At 41.1% G+C, this 19375-nt stretch overlaps 1 protein-coding gene across 4 annotated transcripts in view; it reads right to left on the bottom strand.

Annotated features, from left to right (window-relative positions):
• sdk2a (sidekick cell adhesion molecule 2a) overlaps positions 1–19375 on the bottom strand; it is an 85316-nt gene that overhangs the window by 50390 nt on the left and 15551 nt on the right. The gene's annotated exons all lie outside the window — the stretch shown is intronic.

Raw genomic sequence — 19375 nt, 5'->3', positions numbered from 1 at the left:
ATACACATCAAATAGTGCATTTTTCAAACCTCATAATCCCTGGATAATCTTCATCTACAATATGAGCAGCACTAAATTGGAGAGAAGATTTGCAAATGAACATATTTACATCAGTCCCATTAGTGAGACACTGAGGAGATACTGCACAGAGATCTGCTGCTGCTTTGAAATGCCTGTAGGGACTTAAGAATTTTATTAGAAGCACTTTAACTTATCATGCCATGGTAAGTAATGCGCTTTAATACACATATAATGCGGTGGATTACAACTCTGGATATTAATAAATCATCAGTTTTTTTATTTATTATTGCTCTTTTAACATATTGAGTAAATGAAGTGCTTTAATGAGTAGCATGGATTCAAGGACTTTTTGTGCTTCACTGCGTGTGTGTCTGTGTGTGTGTGAGAGAGAAGTGGCAGTAATAGTAGAAGTGTTCACATGTTCATTTGGGTTTTAGATAATATCTGCTCAGGCAATCACATGGATGCGTTTGGACATGAAAAATGTAGACATGTTCAAGATGACCTGTTTAAGTTCAGACCGAGCATTATAACGAGGAACAAAGGTGATTTAAATTACTTTCAATATCGGATAGCTGTTGGTGTCAGATGGGCTGGTCTGAGCAGTTCAGAAACTGCTGATCTACTGGGATTTTCCCACAAATGTTTATACAGAATAGTGTGAAAAAGAGAAAAAGGTATGCTGTGTTGGGGGTCCAACCCACTTTTAGCAAGGTGCACCTAATAAAGTGTCCAGTAAGTTCCAGAAGCTGTGACAGTATGTACATATCTTTCTATAAGGTGCTAATGTATATTTGAATTGCTGATAAGACTAAAGGGATGTGCAAGTAGTCGACAGCTCTTTAATGACAGACAGATCAAAGCCTATCATGCTCTGCTTTGAGATGAAAGGGATCATTAGCTGTGGGTCAACAAGTCATTATCAATGAGCAAGCTACCCATGTGGCATGTTTACTCTGCTTTGTGTGCACATGCGTGTGCATGTGTTCATGTGCCTTCAGATGCCCATCACGCACATCCATATTGCTCTCTGATCTCTGCACAGCATGTGGGAGGTTCACTGGTCTCTCCTGGGGCCCATTTCCCCACAGACAAATGCCGCTCCAGCAGTGAGAGCTAGCCTCATCTATTGTACCTCCTGCCTCCATCAACTCACTTTCCATCTATTACGACCCAACAGTCCGATCTTCATGGCTGAAGCTCATTGTAAAACCCTAGCCTTGCTGATTCAATAGGCTCTGGAGGGTTCTGACAATGACCAATTCACTCATGACTATTATTCATCACAAAACCTTTCCAGCTCTCCAATAAAATCCACCACCCACCTTTCCTACTCTGTTTGGTATGCTGTAACAATCCATCACTTCCAAAGGTTCTGTTGCCCCTGTCGGATGTAGCATGCACACACAAACACACGTTTACACACGCACATAACTTTTCTCATACAACTCCACTGAACAAACTCTTTCTCACCTCAGAAATTGCTATTTTGGTGCAGGGCTATTCCTTCCCTCAGCAGTTTCACATAAATTCTTTCTTCCTTTACAAACATTCGCTCCTGGCTTCTTTCTATCATCCACCCTTCTCAACCGCAAACTGCTCTTTTCCACTGCCAACCCTGTCTCTCACCCTCCCTCTCACCTTCAGATGCCACCCATCCACTGCCTCCATGCCTGACTGCTTTGACAGGCCTAAGACTCAAGCGGGGGAGATTTGATCCCTTCCTGAAGTGGAGCTCTGGCAGTGGGGTCCACTCTCCAACCGCTGGACGTAGAGCCCTGAGCCACCAATTAAAAAGTCATGAAGGCTTTTAGGGCCATGCAGGGCTGTATTTTGCCACTCTGCTGAGGATTGGCTGCCTGAAAATAGTCTTTGTGTTCCTGAGACAACAGTAGAATATGCAGGGGGTGGGGGTTGAGTAGATGCGGGTTAACAGAGCAGCAGTGCGTGGGCCACTTCGCTCTCCCTTGTGCTCTTAAGCAGCACTCTCCCGGCCCTTCATTTCCTCAGATTGGATGAAACACCCACTGTTTATATGTATGGTTCATCACTGGCCCCTATATGAGCGCTGCATATAGGTTTCTAGTGGTGTGAGAGTACAATTGCCTTAACTCATGAGGGTCCCCACTTCCTTTCCATCACGTCAACAACAGACTGAGCTGCAAGAGGTTACATCCAAGGTTTATGCCTTATAACAACATACATTTTTTCTGATAGTAACTAGCGTACTATGGCATTCTTTTAAGATGAATAAATATGCACAAAGAAAATGTAAGCTTGTATGTCATCCAATCGTTTGTTTTTAAAAATAAGCTCACAAATTAAGCAGGTGACCATTTGTGTCACACTTTTCCGTGAAAACCGGCTATATACAACATTACACATGTGAAACAAGATGTTAATGCACTGTGAAAAAACCCACTGGCCTTCCACAATTAGTTTAGTCTCACCAACAGCAACCATCCATACCACTGTCACAAATAGCAGCCAGCCGTTAATGGAATCAATAAAGCTTTGCAAATATTTACAAGACAAGAGAGCCTCAAGGCAATCAATTCCAATCTATAGAACGATGGAAGGTTCTTCTGTGGCTATGTTTCAGGTTAGAGAAATCAATAAAGTCAGCTTTGGATAAAAAACAGGAAAAAAATAAAGAAATAACAACTGTAGTTATGGCTGTGCCCTTCAGTCTTCCACTCCTAGGTCCTGTTCTTCCTTTCATCATCCTGACCCTTGTGTTGGTTCTTCTTTATTCCTCCAAAGTTGTCCAAGTTTGACATCAGCGGGTGTGACTCCCAGCAGGTAGCGGGAGCCGCGGGGAGTGCACACAGTGAGGTATCGGGAGACAGCTTTTGAAGAAGGAAGCAGGTAGTGGATGTGACAGGCTGTTGAAAGCCAAGAAGATAACAGCATCTGCTTCCGGAAGTCTTAACAGGTAGAAAGTAAATTATAGGGTGGTGGCGGGATGGATTGGAGGGGTGAGAAGGCCAGGCGAATTCTCTGGATAATGGGATATAAAAACAATGTTGCTCGGTTTCTGCATACATTCACAGCCAACAAGGATGGCAGGCTGAGTGACAGAAGTGCAGAAACGCTGCAGAGAATGAGAAAGAAGGGTATATTAAAAACAGATTGCTTCCATTTCTCTCCGGGGGCAGATTTTTTTATGCACAAGGTTGTAATCCCTACTTTATGTTCTGTAGTAACTAGCTCGATAAAATACATCAACCCAGCACATTAAAAGTGAATAAAATGGAGTATATAAAAGTGTGTCAGGGTGGCAGGAATCTATAGAAGTCAAAACCCCCAGGGTGATTGCTGATTTATTGATGCATTGATGCCTGCTAATACACTGACGAGTTCAGCAACTTTTGATAAATAGGCAATAATGTCAGGATTTCCTTTGCTAGGCATCCGGTTACCAAGTCTCATGCAGCTCCCTGATCTCCAGCCTAACGATCAGGTAGTTTGAGGGAAAGGATGAACTGATCATAAAGAGACTGTTTCCCTCTGATGCCACTCTGTTTTTACTCTCTCGCACACAACAATCCTCGAGAGAAGGAGGGAGGTTCACAGGGAGCTACGGCGTCTGCCAGCGGCCATCAGCGTCTGTTTAACAAATCCAACCTCCCTTTCCGGTAACATGCATGTGGGGAAAGTGAGTGTACATTAAATAGCCACACAAAAACCCTCTGGTGGCCAGATTTAACATAAATGGATCATTCTCAGAGCAGCTGGAAGGCTGTACAAACAGTGCTTCTCAAGGGCATACTGCACAACAAGTGCACGGATAACAGTGGAGCAGCATGTGACTGTACATATCACAAAGCATCCCACTGTCCCAGGGCTTGAAAACCTGGTTGAATGCTTCATCACCTAAAGTGAATGCCTTACTGTGTGTATGCGAGTTACCGTACAGATAAATCAGGCAGATATGTGCATAAATCAAGTGTTACCAACAGTTTATATTTTGCACTGTGTGTGTCAAGGAGATATGAATACTGCATGGTTCGCACTCTGAAAAATGACTGCATCCTCATCTGATAGATATTTCACAGCATGGCTCAATTAATGGAATTTTTCAACTGAGCTGCAAGAGAAATCCATAAAACAGATCAAACTGAAAATGCACCGGACAGAAAGCGCGTGTATGTGTGTGCACAGTCTGTTTGAGTAAGAGAGGAAAGCAGAGAGACACTGACCACACAAACTTGAGGGTCCACTTGGCAAAGCACATGTGGTTATGACTGCCAACTTGTGAAAAATGTCAATTACTTTCTCTACATCTGAAACTTTTATGAATGCTTCTAGGCTGTATCAAAGCCTTCCACCTCACCAGCTCGCTCAAAAATGTTTTCTCTCAGAGAAAATCAGCTTTAATTATTAAAAGCGTGGCTTCAAGTTTATTAGTGTTTTTCAGGACTTCCTTCAAAATGCCGTCCAAGGAGATGTTGTGCATATCAAAACGATTCTATTGATTCTAACCTCCTTTCTTTGTTGCAAACAGACAGACTGTCAAAATCCTCAGATCTGCTGCCTTCAGTGAAAGGCTTGTGATGCATTACAAAGACAACTGTTTGCAGACACACAAGTCATAATAATAAGGAATGATGCTAGTGATCAAAGCTTGGAAATAGCAGGTGGTCTTTTAGTTGGCCACACAGGGATTCCGATCTCTTGACCCCACCATGACTTGACCCAGCCTCATAGCCTTCTCTACAGCAGAGAGCTGTATAGCTTTCCCAGCAATGCATCAGATAGACAGAGAAACAGACAGGCATGATCTTTCTACTTGTATAAGCAAGACTGTTTTAATTCCTTCAGGATCAAAGACGGCTGCAAACTTTGCCTCCCTTTCATTAGGGTGTGACAGAAACCCTCCCTTTTATTCAGGACTGAACGGCCAGGTTTGATCAATCAATAGCAGTCCACTAACTTCGGCCTAAGTGGCCCTGGTCTAATCATTCCTTTCTGAAAAATGGAGGATGAGGTGGTGGGATCAGACACACTCCTGCACTGTTTCATCAAAACAGCCTCTGGTCTGGGAATGAGTCAAATTATACCACGCTTTGTTATGTTCTGTTTCAGCAGAAAATCTGCTGCCTGACAAGCAGAACCTAAGACTTTAAGTCCCATAACTCAAAAAAATGAAACTCAGAATTCTGGTGAAAGGACAGAATAGGGATCAGCCAGGCTGTTAGAGTGGCTAACAACTGGGCTGCTGTCTGACTTTGCTATTGTTGCTCACTGGAGGAATGTAATCTTCTTAATCACAATCTAAACCTGCAGAACAATTGACCCATTTTCATATGCAGCTTCTTATCTCTCAATGCATGCCCATATCTCATTTAGAAGTGTTAGAAATCCCTTTTCAATCTAGGTGATCTCTTCTCACCAACCTGCCTCCACATTCCTCTAATCCACTCTGATATACTCTAATGCATATCAGCCAAACAGTGTCATGTTTATATACTGAGTAGCAGGTTCTGCTTTGCTATGCTATTCTGTCTATTCCTATCCGCACTCATCAGAAAAAAATGCAGGTTTTTCACTACTTTTTTCTATATACTTGTATTTAATTAAAGTGTAATATGTCATTCCTTTCATTGCTTACTCACTGGGTCCTTTTTATACAAAAGTGCCCAGTACATTCCATAAATGTAAGCTAGACTTCACAGGATGTATTTCAAACTCTGAAAACAAATTCAAGTATTACAGAAGGCTGGAAATAGATTTTCAAAATATTTCTAGAGTTTTAATTAAAGTTTAAATTTAAAAAAAATGTGAGGTATTGTGATACGCACCAGAGTCATAGATTTAAACTCACTTTTGAAACAGGATTAAAAAGTCGCAATCCAAAATAAAAAAAGAACGCAATAGCATTAATCTGGACGAACCACACACCCGCTTTTGAACGCGATGAATGTGTGCATGTGTCTCAGTATAGTGCATATAACATAAATCAGTCATGATTTTTTGGCAGGTTTCCAATGGAGTGAGTTTGACATATTTTCTGCACATATTGCACAAGGCAAAAAGCAAATGTCTAATGATTTTAGGTGCAAACAAGCAGCTGTGCTGAAATAGTGACCACATTGACATTTGAAGACATTTGAGGAGTATTTTGCTGACATCAAACACTTCCATGTACATATGTGCAAATGAGGTGATTTTAGACACAACAAATCTCCTGCTCATTCTTCTTCCTGGGGAAAACAATGACCTTTTGTCAAAGCAGCTGGCGTGTCTCAGTTAAACACACGGTGTCCTTTTGTTATGTTGCCCGATGCACTGGGTTATGGCTACTGGGTTATGGTCTGTCACTCCCAATGTGTCATTTTTCATTGTGCAGGGTTACTATTATAAAGAAGCGCATTGTAACAGCGATCAGTCTTTTTCTAAGCAAATCCTACTTTTTAGTGACGAAGGAGTCCCTTAAAATCCCTAAAAAAGAACCCATTACTTTTAAATACCTAAACTGAATACTTTCTATGGCCCAAACTTAAACAGTCAGTGAAACTAAGTGAAAAGGAAATAAATCTGCTGGTGAAATAAAGCGTAAAAAAGAGACAAAGTGCAAAACAGAAGAATCCAAAGTGGACATCCAGTCCTGGTTGATAAACCAGGAGAGGTCTATAAAACATGATCATAATCATAAACATAATCTCTTGGTGTCTAATATTGCAGCGGCTGATGCATCAAGGTACCAATGAGATGCAGGTGGCGTCTAACAAAACAGCATTAAGTGACACCCTGGGAGAACAGTGCATAGACTGCTCCTACTAGAACCACACAGTGTTCAAAGCAAATTAAAATCTCCAACCTTCATAAAAATTAAAAGACCTCCAAGCTTAGTTGGTCATCATTAACAATTCCTGTTTTTTTGTTGTGCAGCGTTTGGATTTGATTATTGTAATAATTAATTAATTTCCATTGGTACTTGTTTATCTATTACTAAAAGTGTTATCATATATACAAGTCGACTATGTGTGCACAAGCCTGGTTTATATAATCCACGCATGTGTTTATCAGTCTGACAGTCTACCTACACAGCAGAAGAAGGGTGTTGCTGAAGGATTACCATAGTGGTGGCAGACCGTCTGGAGATCAAAAAATGGTCTTTTGCCTTGACTGGATGCCAGTCTGTCTTTCCCCCTCTCTCTCTGCATTCCTTCTCAATGGAATGAAAGGGGACGGGCTCTCTTCAGCGTGAGCAACGGTGGCATTATTGTCAGCGTGAGCTGCCTATCGTTGTCATGCGTCTGGCTGGACCCCTCCTGTCGGGCTGTCACCACGGTGTGAAGATGAGACGTGAAAACTTTGGTGAATTTGTCGAGGGGGAAATAAAGCATGGCGGCCCACTGATCTGACACCCTTATCTTCATGGTATCAGTCCCCTCAGACATAGACAAGTCAGTCAGCTGAATCAAATCTAAGTAATACACACAGGCACACAGGCACACAGATACACACGCAAATCAATATAAAGTACATCAAAGATTGCCCATCTACTAGTCCATATGAAATTAATATGACATAAGCAGCTGATGCCAAGTCTGGGAGTATCAGAGAGAAACAAAGCCTGCTGCAAAGAAAGCTCTGACCTACATGAAACTGTTTCGGCTAAACAGTAGACTGGACAGTACCAGAATAAACTGATCTGTTTTCCTCTATTGCTTTCAGTATTGATCCAAGTTTAGAAATCTGTAAAACTGTCTGGAGGAAAAAGGGGGTTTCAAGAAACCATACCGGTGTCTATAAAAATGCGGTTTCTAAAAAAAATCTGCTAACCATTCTGCATATGTATGTATATATACATATATATATAATAAGGCTGTTGTAAATAGGAGTGAAGCCACCAGCTGCTGACCTTTCCTAGCATCACAAAACTGCAGGGGGTGCCTTGGTTTACCTGACTTACAGCTTGAAAACAGCTCATCAAAAGGTCTCTAATGGGTTACCTACCACCTGTGTGTGTTTGTGTGTGTTTGTCCATTTACTGATGTGTCTCTATTTATATACCAGGTCATAATGTGTGGACGTATGTCTCCGCATGCATAATTCTGCTGTGCATATGCTCATGTCATCTTTTGATTATAAGTCAAGAAGGAAAAGAAAATTACCTTTTTTGATCCACTAGAAAGTGGATGTGGGCTGTGCTGTGAAGGCCCTCAAAGTGAATGTGAGTCAGTAGACTTTAATAAATCTGAGTTTCACGCTCATCCTTTAATTTGTGATTACCAAGACTGTTCCCAGCACTTTTGCATTTCAACAACAAAACCACTCATTAAAAAGTTGCAAAGGTCAGATAAGGTCACAGTCTGTTCAGCATGGACTAAATCATTTTAAATAAAACTACATCTCATTTACAGTTCTGCTTTCATTATGCAAAGCCATCTTAATATTTGACACCGTCTTTGCGAGACTTGCTATTAATTAGCTGTGAAAGTTTGTACTTGCTGCTGAAGTTTTATTGTTTTTAACCACTGGAACTGAACAGTCATTCCAGCAATGAAAATCAAAATGAAATCAGAGAAAAGTGTCAGCATCCACTGGTACATGCAAACTGTTTCTAATTTTGGCTTAATTCTCCTTCAATGCTAAGGACGAAAGTACAGCTAGAGAGAGGAGTGCAATTAGGCTGAATAAATCCCCTTTCCCACAACCTACCCTACTTCTGAGAATTATTTTGCCCTTTTCCCCAGCAAAAGAATCCATTCCACCTCGTGACTCTTCTAGCAAACCTCCTCAAAATCTCTCATAATCATCAAGTGTTCCTTGACAGAGTGTCCCTGCGGCTGCTAAGGCTGTCCTGATAAAGGTGTGACTCACCTCAATAAGCCAGGGTTACACTCTAAAAGTAGCCACTTATCAATTACATCAAAATGAACCAAAGAAATCAGCTTGCTTTTAATTTTTATTTTCCACACTGTGAGAAGAGATAATGCATGAAGGGGGGAGAGAAGATAGGCAGGGAGGGAAAAAGAAGGATGTGATCACTGAGGAATAAAATCTCACTTGTGTTAAAACATAAAGCCCTCGCATGAGAGAGAGCTCCATGAAGACTGGTGAAAACGTTGCATGGACGTGGGGTAAAACGGGTGTGGGTGGGGGTGTGGCGGTGTCTCAGCTGCTATTATAGCTCCCAGAAAGCAGGAACTCAATCAGCGGCCAGGCGAGAGGCCCATTGTGCTGGAGTGTAATGGGAACTGTGAGATTTTATTAAGAGAGAGCAATTGCATGTGCTCCTCATCAGGGTTTCCATTGTGACACTGGTGGTCACAATGACGTCTGGGAAAGATAGAAACAAGGTATTTACAGTCTTATATTCAGGAGAATAGACAGCTCCCAGAAATAGGGTTCCACTTTGACGTAAGGGGCTCTGTTACCTATAATTGTCATGGCATCCTCTTGTTAGGACTGTTTTCTTTTTTTTTATTCCTTTCCTATTCAGCTCAGTCTATTTTTCCTACACTCTTTGTCTGTCTTAGTTCCACTCTTCTCTGTTTCTCAGTATTTCATTTCGATGCATTTTAATTTGTCTATCACTTTCCCGAATCCTCCTCTCTGCATTGTAGCAGAAGTATACTGCAGAAAGTCGAACTTAGCAAGTTTTGTCTTTACGGTAATTGCATGCATTGCAAGGCCCTATGTAGATGAGACAACTGGAAGGAGTGGAGAGAAAGGTGTGGGAGGACAGCACTGAGAGAAGGTGTGTCAGCTTGACTAGTGATGGGTGGATGCTGTCAAAGCTGGGCTCTACAAAATCTGTTCATTCTCCCTTGTATTGCCAGTTGGAAAAAAGGGCATGTTGTTGACTAGCCTTTACTTGCATACAGCTTCATGGTTGGAATATAATGAATTTTTCGGCCATTCAATTATGAATTCCTTCAAATCCTAATATGCTCTTTGTTGAGAATTGTCAGACGTTCAACAAACATGTGATTGATATTAAAAAATCCAATGCCTTGTGTCCTTAAGACGATAGTTCTGTTTGCTTTTGTGGCATTTTTTCAGTCTGAGCTTTTATGTACATACTTATATTACTCACAGTGGGTTTCACCAAATCGCTGGAGACAAGAGTTTCCTGTGTTTTGTGCTTTCAGCACAGGGCTCATTTGATACAGTGCGCTTGAACATGTCACCTGAATCATTTCTTTGCTATTCATGACCAATTACTCCGAAGAATGGACTGTCTCCCCCCCATAAAGTCACTTTGCTTGTTCTAAAACACGGTAACGTGAGATTAGATAAGTTGCTGCGGTTATCCGATCAACAAGCAATTTATTCTCGCTTTATAAAAAAAGATTATTCTAACATTGCTTTTGAGGTTAGACTTTGCAGGCATTCATCTCATTTGACTGCGAGATGATATTCTATTAAATACCAAGCCTCACTCATCACTCTCTGTCCTTATCCTAGCGCTGTCCAAATGAATTCAAACCTACTCCTCCCTGGTCCCATGCAGCTACGACTGCCACTCCATCACGGCCAATCTGATAAAGGGATGAGAGAGGATATCATGTGTTCCTCACACAAATCCTGCCTGTAATCCGTACATTGTTGTTGTTCTGCTTCCCTCACTGTAATCTCCTTGCAAGTCCTTTCTGTCCCCCCAGTCCACCAAATATAGTATATCAAACATCTCGGTCAGTCACAATTTGAGGGAGCTAAAAAAAGAGAAAGGAGACAGTTAACTGAAAAAACCCTTTATGAAGTACCAGGTTCCCTGTGAAAGACGGTTGCTGATAGTGCCAGTATTTGGCATAATACTGCTACAAATGCTGGCCATCTGATAATGAGGCAGGGCAGAAGGGGGTGGGGGGTGGGATTACATTCCCCAACAGAGATAGGGACCAGCACAGGCCGTATGTGGTCCAGTCCCTCATAATCCCATTTGACCACAATTCATTTAAAGAGGAAGACAGCTAAAGAGTAGAAAGCAGAGTGAGTGATGGAAAGATGTGTTTGATATGAGTGGATCGCATGGTCACAGAGACCAATGTTACTTTAATAAACAGATTAACTCTCTACCTTAATTCCATCAACGCAATCGGCAGCTCTGAACAAAACCTGCCAAATGTTGTTTTCTCTATTACTTTTTCTGCTCTTCCCCCCACAAAGGTGGCTTGATTTTACCAGTGCTATTCACCAGTGAGATTATTTCACTGTATAGCACGCTCCATCTGTTAAGGTCTGAGAATGCAAAGTGATTGCTGTCGCATACTATTTTTCTGATGTGACTGAATATTTGTTGCAAGTGAGGCCTTAAAATGAGCCACCCGAAGCCTAGGTAAAGTTGCATGCACGCACACTCACAGATAGCCGTTTGCTTCCAAATACACACCTGCAGAAGCACACATGAAAACACATTCTCCATCTTCAACTGGCCTTTATTTTTATCCTGATGGTGACAGTCTGGATTGTGTATGGCATCTAAGCCCATTAGCATCAATAATACGGTTTGACAAAGGGAACAAAAACCTGAAAATGGATACAGACACGGTGAGAAGCACAGTGAATTAGACTAACCCGCGAAAAGGCGCATTGCAGCACAGCCGACACGGACTACAAACCTTTAGACATGAACCACAAGAACTGTTTCCGAAGCCTAAAATATGTAGAACCGTGGTTTAAGTTAGACATGTAATGCAATGAGTACACAGACATTAGTGTTTGGATTGGATCCTTGCCTGTGATTAACAAGGGAAGAGCCAGGTGTTGTAGAGCCTGAGGGTCAGTTTGGGGCTCTGCTGGCTGGTTGATAGTGGCAAAGCTCCACTGAACACTGTAAACTTGACTGTATGCCACAGGATTCAATTTACAAGCTGCTGGTTTAAGCTGGCACGAAGAACCACCCCGTTGTTTGCACCAGGACACACTGTCTGTTTTGGAGGCTTTTTGTCCTGCAGTTAACGAGCACTCTAGCGGGAGAGAAACCGTAATGGTCGATTATGGCTGTGATAATGGCAGACTCTTTTGTGTGCTCACAATGGTAGAAAACCTGTCCTCACTGAGAGGAAGGAAAACAAATGAGGAAAAAAATAAACTCTCAGTTTCCAATCCTGCAAAGCCTGCTGCTTTTATGTGATGTGCTGACTGAGGGCTCAGTGCTCTCTGCCTGTGGATCTGGATTCCAGTCAAGGGGATCACGCATGCCCACACCCCACCAACCCTTGTCTCATCCATTTTCCTCTTTCCTCCACAAACACACATTTGTCACACATTTTCTCACTTACAAAGGTGTTCTTACAGGTACACCAGAGCACTGCTCTGTATTCCTGCTATAGTCTATGATTTTTTTTTCAAATTCATAAAAGATGCTGCAGGCATTTTCTTGCATTTGAGCAAAAAAAAAAAAGAAAAAGAAAAAATGCTGATTGAATATATTAAATGAATATTCAGAGTTGACTGCTTAACTTTGAAGCACTGGATAAGTAAGCAGTTTCAAAACCAGCATATGGTAAGTGAGCAGGTGCAATCACAGACTGTAAAGTAATCAGAATAGTTTTCAGGAACAAACACAAAGGCTGCTTGTTATTAGAGATTTTAGAGCAATTTATGTTGCGTATGTTGCATCAGTTGCTTATAATAACACACACTGCAGGATGTACCGTAGAGAAGAAAATTATTATGCATTTGGCATGAGTTTTAAAAGGGCTAGAATAAAAATATCAACTAAAATTTTACTCAAAGAAAGCTAAAAGAGCGAGAGCGTTCACCTGGTGAACGAACCCAAAGCAGAAAATTAAAGCTTAACACAGCAACTATAATAAGCAAAGCAAATTCATGGCGTGTCAAACAACGGGTGCACACAATCAATCCTAAATCTGTTAGAGATTAGAACCCCCAGAGATAAAAGGGTTTGAAGAGGACCACATAGATTTTTCACAATCACGAAGAGTTCACAGGTGTCTGGGGTGAAGAACCATCTTTTACCGACAATGCTGAGATGACAGTCTCAGTTAGAGAACTGCAATGAGAGTTCAGCACAATTAATCTCTGCCTGGGGCCCTTTAGCAGCAACTACAGTGTCAAGCTATTGATGAGGTTGTCCAGAGTGACCATGCTCTGTCTTCAGCTGATTAGTCAAGAGTGTTTACAAAGCCACCACAACTGTGGGCAGCCATTTGTCAGATGCCCTGTAATTAATCCATTTCCATGGGAGCCTGTTGGGAATCTGTGGGGATCACTAAGGAGGCCCTTGAAAGGCAATTATTAGACACACAAAAACCCAGCTCTGAGACACACACACACACACACATGCTCGACAAAGAGATACAGACGTGTTTTGAGTGACACGGGACTCTGATGTGTTCCTAACCCTTTGACTCTGAGTAAGAGGTTTGATTAGAAAAAGACCACAGATCAGAGCCTGAAGCAGCTGCTGCTACAAAAGAGGCAGTTGGGAAAGTGCTACAGAAGATGGGAAAAAAAAAAAGAAATGCATGCGTTGTTGTCAGAACCATTTTGAGGCAAGATATGCAACAACTACACTGGTAGCTTCATTAGTGTGTTAAAGTGACATTAAAGTGTTGTGAATGTTCCTCGAGGCTTTATTTAGAAATACCCATAACAGTGATGGAAAAAGCCATAGTACACAAGAAAAAATTGCCAAACGCGTGAGAACGGACAAAAAGTGGGTGCCAGTTTCACCCACTTAAAGACTTGTGTGCAGGACAAATGCTGAACATCATTTTTCATCATTCAGCACACTTTAATTATAATCCCACATCTCTTACTAAACAAAATTAAGCTTTTTTCTCCTTTTTTTTTGCAATGAACACACAAAACTCAAAAAAGGCACAAGAGAATAATAGTCACAATGTTCCTTGAATCTATCCATTATTGTGACTGCATGTGGTTCGCTCGTGTGATACATTAATATTACTAGGTCTGAACTACCTTGATTGCTGTTACCGGGGTGCTCATTCAGACATGAAGCTGACATATTCAGATGCCATCAGATTAACAGAAAAAGGAGTGCATGACTGAAAGGGGCTTAAGTAGGCTCATTTATCCAGACACTTTAAGGTCAGCTGGTCTTTTCGCCATGACAGACAATATTTGAGTATAAATGGCTGACATTTTCAGGAGGGTGTCTTGAAGATACCTTACAGAGGACTGCGATGATTGGAAAGGCAATTCACAAGCAGTATCTACAGGAGTGAAAAAGGCCTGTTGCCTAGAGAGACAGCAAAATGGTCAAGCATGTTTGAACCAATGTGAAGCTATGCCACGCTAATAGATATATCCTCTGATGATAGCATCTGCATGCCACAAGAGTTGATTTATGCTTAATAATGGGGGAAACGTTTCTTCAATCACTCAGGTGTTTGAGACCATGCCTGAGTGCACAATGCTATCTCCTCGCCAAGCAGAGAAAACAGATGTCCACTGTCTCCCTATAGTGCAGTATCCAGCTCCCACGGGGCATGCACAAAGTCACCCAGTCACCCATGCATTAAAGAGAGGCAGCTGCCAGAGTGTAAGTGTCCAAAAACTCAGTATGCGACAGATATAAACAAGCATGACAGTTGGTTTTGGGGATGCGAAGAACACTGATTGACAGAGCTCTGTCGGCCGGATTAGAGACGTTCATTTCGTCCTGAACTCAATTATATTTTACAAAGGCTGACATCCCCAGTTAATTGCAGCCTTTCCACATGAGGGAATTATTTGCACTTCTCAATTCCCTGGCCATGTGTACTCTGTTCCGCATGTACAGGCTTCATCTAATATGTGGAAATATTGCAAATTAGATCAGTAAAAAAAAAAAAGTAAAAAAGAAAAAAAAGATGGGTAAAGAAAAAACTTAGGGAAGTGTCAAGGGGCAGAAAGCAGTGAAGTACTAGTACAAGTTCAAGAGAGACGCATCTGGGTGAGTCGTCTGCCTCAGTCTCTCAAGTGTGTCTGGATCTTAACTCTGAGACAGCTTAGTTCAGAGACAGATGTAGAGTGACAGCGCTGAGATGATTGACACGGTGATGAAGAGACGAAGAAGAGAGGAGAAAAAGGTTGTGCAGCGCCACTGGCTCTGCCGTAATGAAAATGTGAGTCTTGCCCAAGGAAGGATGTGACAGGAATCCCAGGCTGGATTTGTGCTGAGGAGGTAATGTCAGGGTGGTAATGTCAAGAAAGCCCACAGGCCCGGCACAGGAATTTCTGCATATGTGTGCCCAAATGCCTTCGTACCTGTGTGTACGTGTGTGTGTTTTTGCGCATCCAGGGTGTGGGAATACAGGAGAAAAAAAACTCCAGGGCGGTATATCCTGGATTAGCCAGCCATTTCTAACTTACCCTCACTGCTCTCAGCAGACATCCCATGGCTGACATGTGTCACCACACACAGCCAGATTATCAGGCCTCTAATCCACCTCTGAGGCTGACTGGGTGGGTGAGAGGGCTTCAGAGGATCTGCCGCACCAAGAGTAATCCAGGACCTAGCATTTCAGGAGTGAAAGGGAGGGGGGACATGTTGTTGCTCCCCTTACTGTCACTGTCGCTGTATGTTTGAGGTGCCATGTGGCCTTGGATTAGATTTGTTGCTCTTGCTGACATTTGGACAGACAGCTGTCAGCAAACCCAAAACACTATGGAGGCCTATGTATCTCTGCTGTCCTTGGGCTATCCCTGATTGTGGGGAAGCTAATCCTGTATCGATGTTTTTGCGGTCTCCTTTGTTACAATGGGTATCAATGACATCACACGTGCTGACATTGCCTCACCAGCAAACAACACCATTGTTTGTCTGTGAAATACTGGGTCGAAAACATTTCCAAATGGGAGCAATGTACTGCCAATGATGTACCAGAGTAAACAAGTAGACAGGAAATATTTACTGATAATAATCTCATCAAACAGATGAATGAAGCTTTTCTGAGGAGTAAACATCTTTTGTGTGTTAGATTTGTGGAGATACGACATGGTATAATATATTCTGCAGCTATCCTCGGAGTGCAGACACATAGAGTCCTGAAACAAAAAAACAAAACAAAACAAAAAAATGCTCCTTAAATGGTAAAATAATGATTCATTTTTACATTTAATGGTAGTGAAGCTGAATGGAGGCACAATAAAAGTGCCTGGTCTGTTTAGCTCTTGTCACTTAACACTGATCCTTCATTTGGTCGCAGGGGCTTTGGTAAGTGGAGCTGCAGGAGTATATCAGTGTCACACTACACAACTGTGTGAGAAATTAAGAGGATGATATCATGTAAATGTATCTATAGTTTGTTGTTCCAGGCAGAAATGCATGCCACTTATTGTTCATGTTAAATATTGGACAAACTTGTCACTTTTCCTTCACATACAAACATAATCAAATGAATGTATGTATGAACAAAAAGTGTTTTCTATGAAACATTTTTCAATCTATTTTCTTAGTGTGTGGAAGTTTGTCTCATACGATTTATGTTTTTATTTATTTATTTAATTTCACTTGGTATCACTAGTACTGAAATTAGCTTCCCAGCAAACAACATGAACATTGAGCGTTATCTTTCCAGTTTTCGAATCCTAATAAAACATTTGTGTAAGTAAAAATGTAAATAAATGTACGTTTTCTTGGCTAAATAGTTACGCTGACAATACATATGACTTTGTACAAATAAATAACCTTGACTATTGTATACTGAGGGCTACTTGTGGATTCCCACATGTTTCAGTGCTGGGTCCTAAACTGTTTATAGCATATTGTTTAGAAATAACATGTTTAAATTGTTAAAATTCACTTTGTTTGCTGATGATGCTGGAAAAATCTTGGAAAAGCTTGTGAATAAAGTGGAAGTCAAACAGAAAGTTTGGGACTGGTTTGACTTTCATAAATGATCAAATTTACCAAATTATTAACAAATTACAGCAAAAACAAATACTGAAAAGGAAGCAAGTTAATAAAAAGTACAACAAAAAGGATCATCTTGAGCAGGATAAGTGATCATAAATTATGTTGGAAAGCTCAAATAAACAATGAAATATTGAAAAATGTCTAAGACTATTGTACTATTACATAGAATGAGATCATTATTATTATTATTTTATTATCATAAAAAGAGATCTTAAATTTTAAAAAAATGATGAATGGCTCTGACAAGGAATTAAGATAGGAAAAATCTAATAATATCCAGGAGTAAGCAAATATGAAATTTAAGAATAATTATCACTGTTTATGAAACATTATTTTTTCCCTTTGTTTATTTATTTATTCTTAATTTGTCATTTCCTTTGTTCTCTGTTTTGATTAAATCTGTTATTAAAAGTATTGCCATTTAGAATATGCAATATAAATAATAGAGGTGTAATAAATAAAAAATTCAGCCAGCTCCTTTTCCATCAATAATTTCTGTTATTCTGTTTCATTATTATTATTTTGTTTTTCATCAGCATTTATTTTTATAGGGATTTAAAAAAAATGTTAGCAGTGACTTAAAAAAAATCTTTAGCATCCTTAATTGCAGCATTATTGTGCTGTAAAAAAAAAAACTGACACCATATGGTGATTTTTTGTGGAATGAACAAAATGTGAAATGGCATCAAGTCTTAGCGAATAAAAAGACGCTACTGTTTACCACAACTTTTAGCTTCACATGCTTGGTTGTAAAGTGTTACACTGGAAGCCCCTCCTGACATAATCCCAAAGAAAATTTTTATCTCCAGCTGGAATCAAACCTGCAATCTTTTCCTTGCCCAGTTAACGTGTTAACCACCACACTATAAAATATTTATTTTTAGCATTTTGGATTATAGTTGTCTCTTCCAGTAGTTAAACTTGACTGAGAAATTGCAAACACCCTCTTACTCAAGGGAAGTCAGAAATTGAGTTGGGCAGCAGGGCAGTGGGGCAGGTTAGGTGTGCGCCAAGGACAGGGACTCCCTGCTGCTGCAAGGCACTCCACTGATTAAGACAAGCCAATCACTCTTAGTGTCAGGTCTGCTAAGGACACAGCCTTTCTCTCACCTCATAGAAGATGAGTGGCTTGCCAGAGCGCCAACACCAGTTCATCCAACTCCCCATTAGTTGTAGCAAACCAGTGAAATCTGACCTCTGGAGACCCCTGACTCAATACTGCCAGCTTATTAAGCTTGGGCAGTTTCAGGTTAGACAATAGTGCTGTTGCTGTAATGATGTAAACAATTCATAGTGGTAATACTGTGAGACAATTATTTTGCAAGTTATTGTTCTGTCATTGTTTTGAGTGTGGGTGTTGCACTCCATCTGGGAGATAGGGAAGTCATTAACTCTGCACAGACAGTTTCCAATCACTGAATTGTTGGAAATTGCATAAAACTAGCATCCATGCAGCAATACTTATAACCTTCCTGCCCATATTTTGTTTAAGGTCAGATGTCATATAATAGAGCTCATAGATAGTGTCCAGTGACTAACTTTCACACATGTAAGACAATTAAATGCAAAAGAGAAGAAAAATAACACCTGAAAACTACTTTTGCCGTGCCTCTGTGGTTACCAGGATGCATCAATGATGTGGAGACAATCATACTGTAGTCATGGCATGGCTGCAGTGGTGATGCAGGAGATGTAATGTATTCTATGTGTCCGGACTGAGCTGTTGCAATACTATCTTTATGGTTAAATGTGTCCCTGGAGACAGCAGTGCAGAGGTTAGAGCGCAGAAACACACATTGGAGACTGCCCACCTCTCTGCTGGAGGGCCTGGCCACCAACCTCACAGATTTTTTAATAGCACACTAAAATGCTGCGTAAAGACTAAATTGCTGCCCTCAATGGGCAACAGATGATGGAATTAAAGAGATTTAGAGCTGTGGGGGAAACAGGCTGCGGAATGAGGGAAGAGAGGAAAGAGGGCAGCAGAGCTCACCAAGGCAGCATCTGGCCCTTGTAGGGGCAACACAGCTCTCTGGGAAGTCTCTATGGAGCGAGAAAGGGTCTGACTGATAGCTCTTTCTAACACCCACTATGTGCACAGACTGGCACACACCTACTAGTAACACCTGCTGCACCCATATGGTGCTACAATATCACCTTATCACCTAAACAAAACTAGAACATGTGAGGCGTAAAAAAAGTTCTTACCGTGAAATTGTGAGGGCATCGCACAAAAAAACACTCATTCCAACCCTACCCCTACTCAGGGTAACCATAGCAACCCATCACCTGTCGTCTCCTTGACAAGAATAAGCACAGAGCCAGGTCAGAGTGACACATTTTCTCTAACTCACAAACATGCAGGGTGATTTTTCATGTGCTGTGCAGTTACTCATAATCTCTCTTATTCCTACCAGAACATGAGCAGACACATACAGCCTACTCTATGCACACCTGATTTATCATCTGTCTTTTCTCATACCCTCCCTTTGTTCTCTGCTGTGCTCT

Source organism: Pelmatolapia mariae, linkage group LG4 (assembly GCF_036321145.2).
Source record: "Pelmatolapia mariae isolate MD_Pm_ZW linkage group LG4, Pm_UMD_F_2, whole genome shotgun sequence".
In the NCBI taxonomy this organism is placed as follows: Eukaryota; Metazoa; Chordata; class Actinopteri; order Cichliformes; family Cichlidae; genus Pelmatolapia; species Pelmatolapia mariae.
Note: the sequence above shows the minus strand (reverse complement) of the source record. Positions and strands in the feature narration are given on the sequence as shown.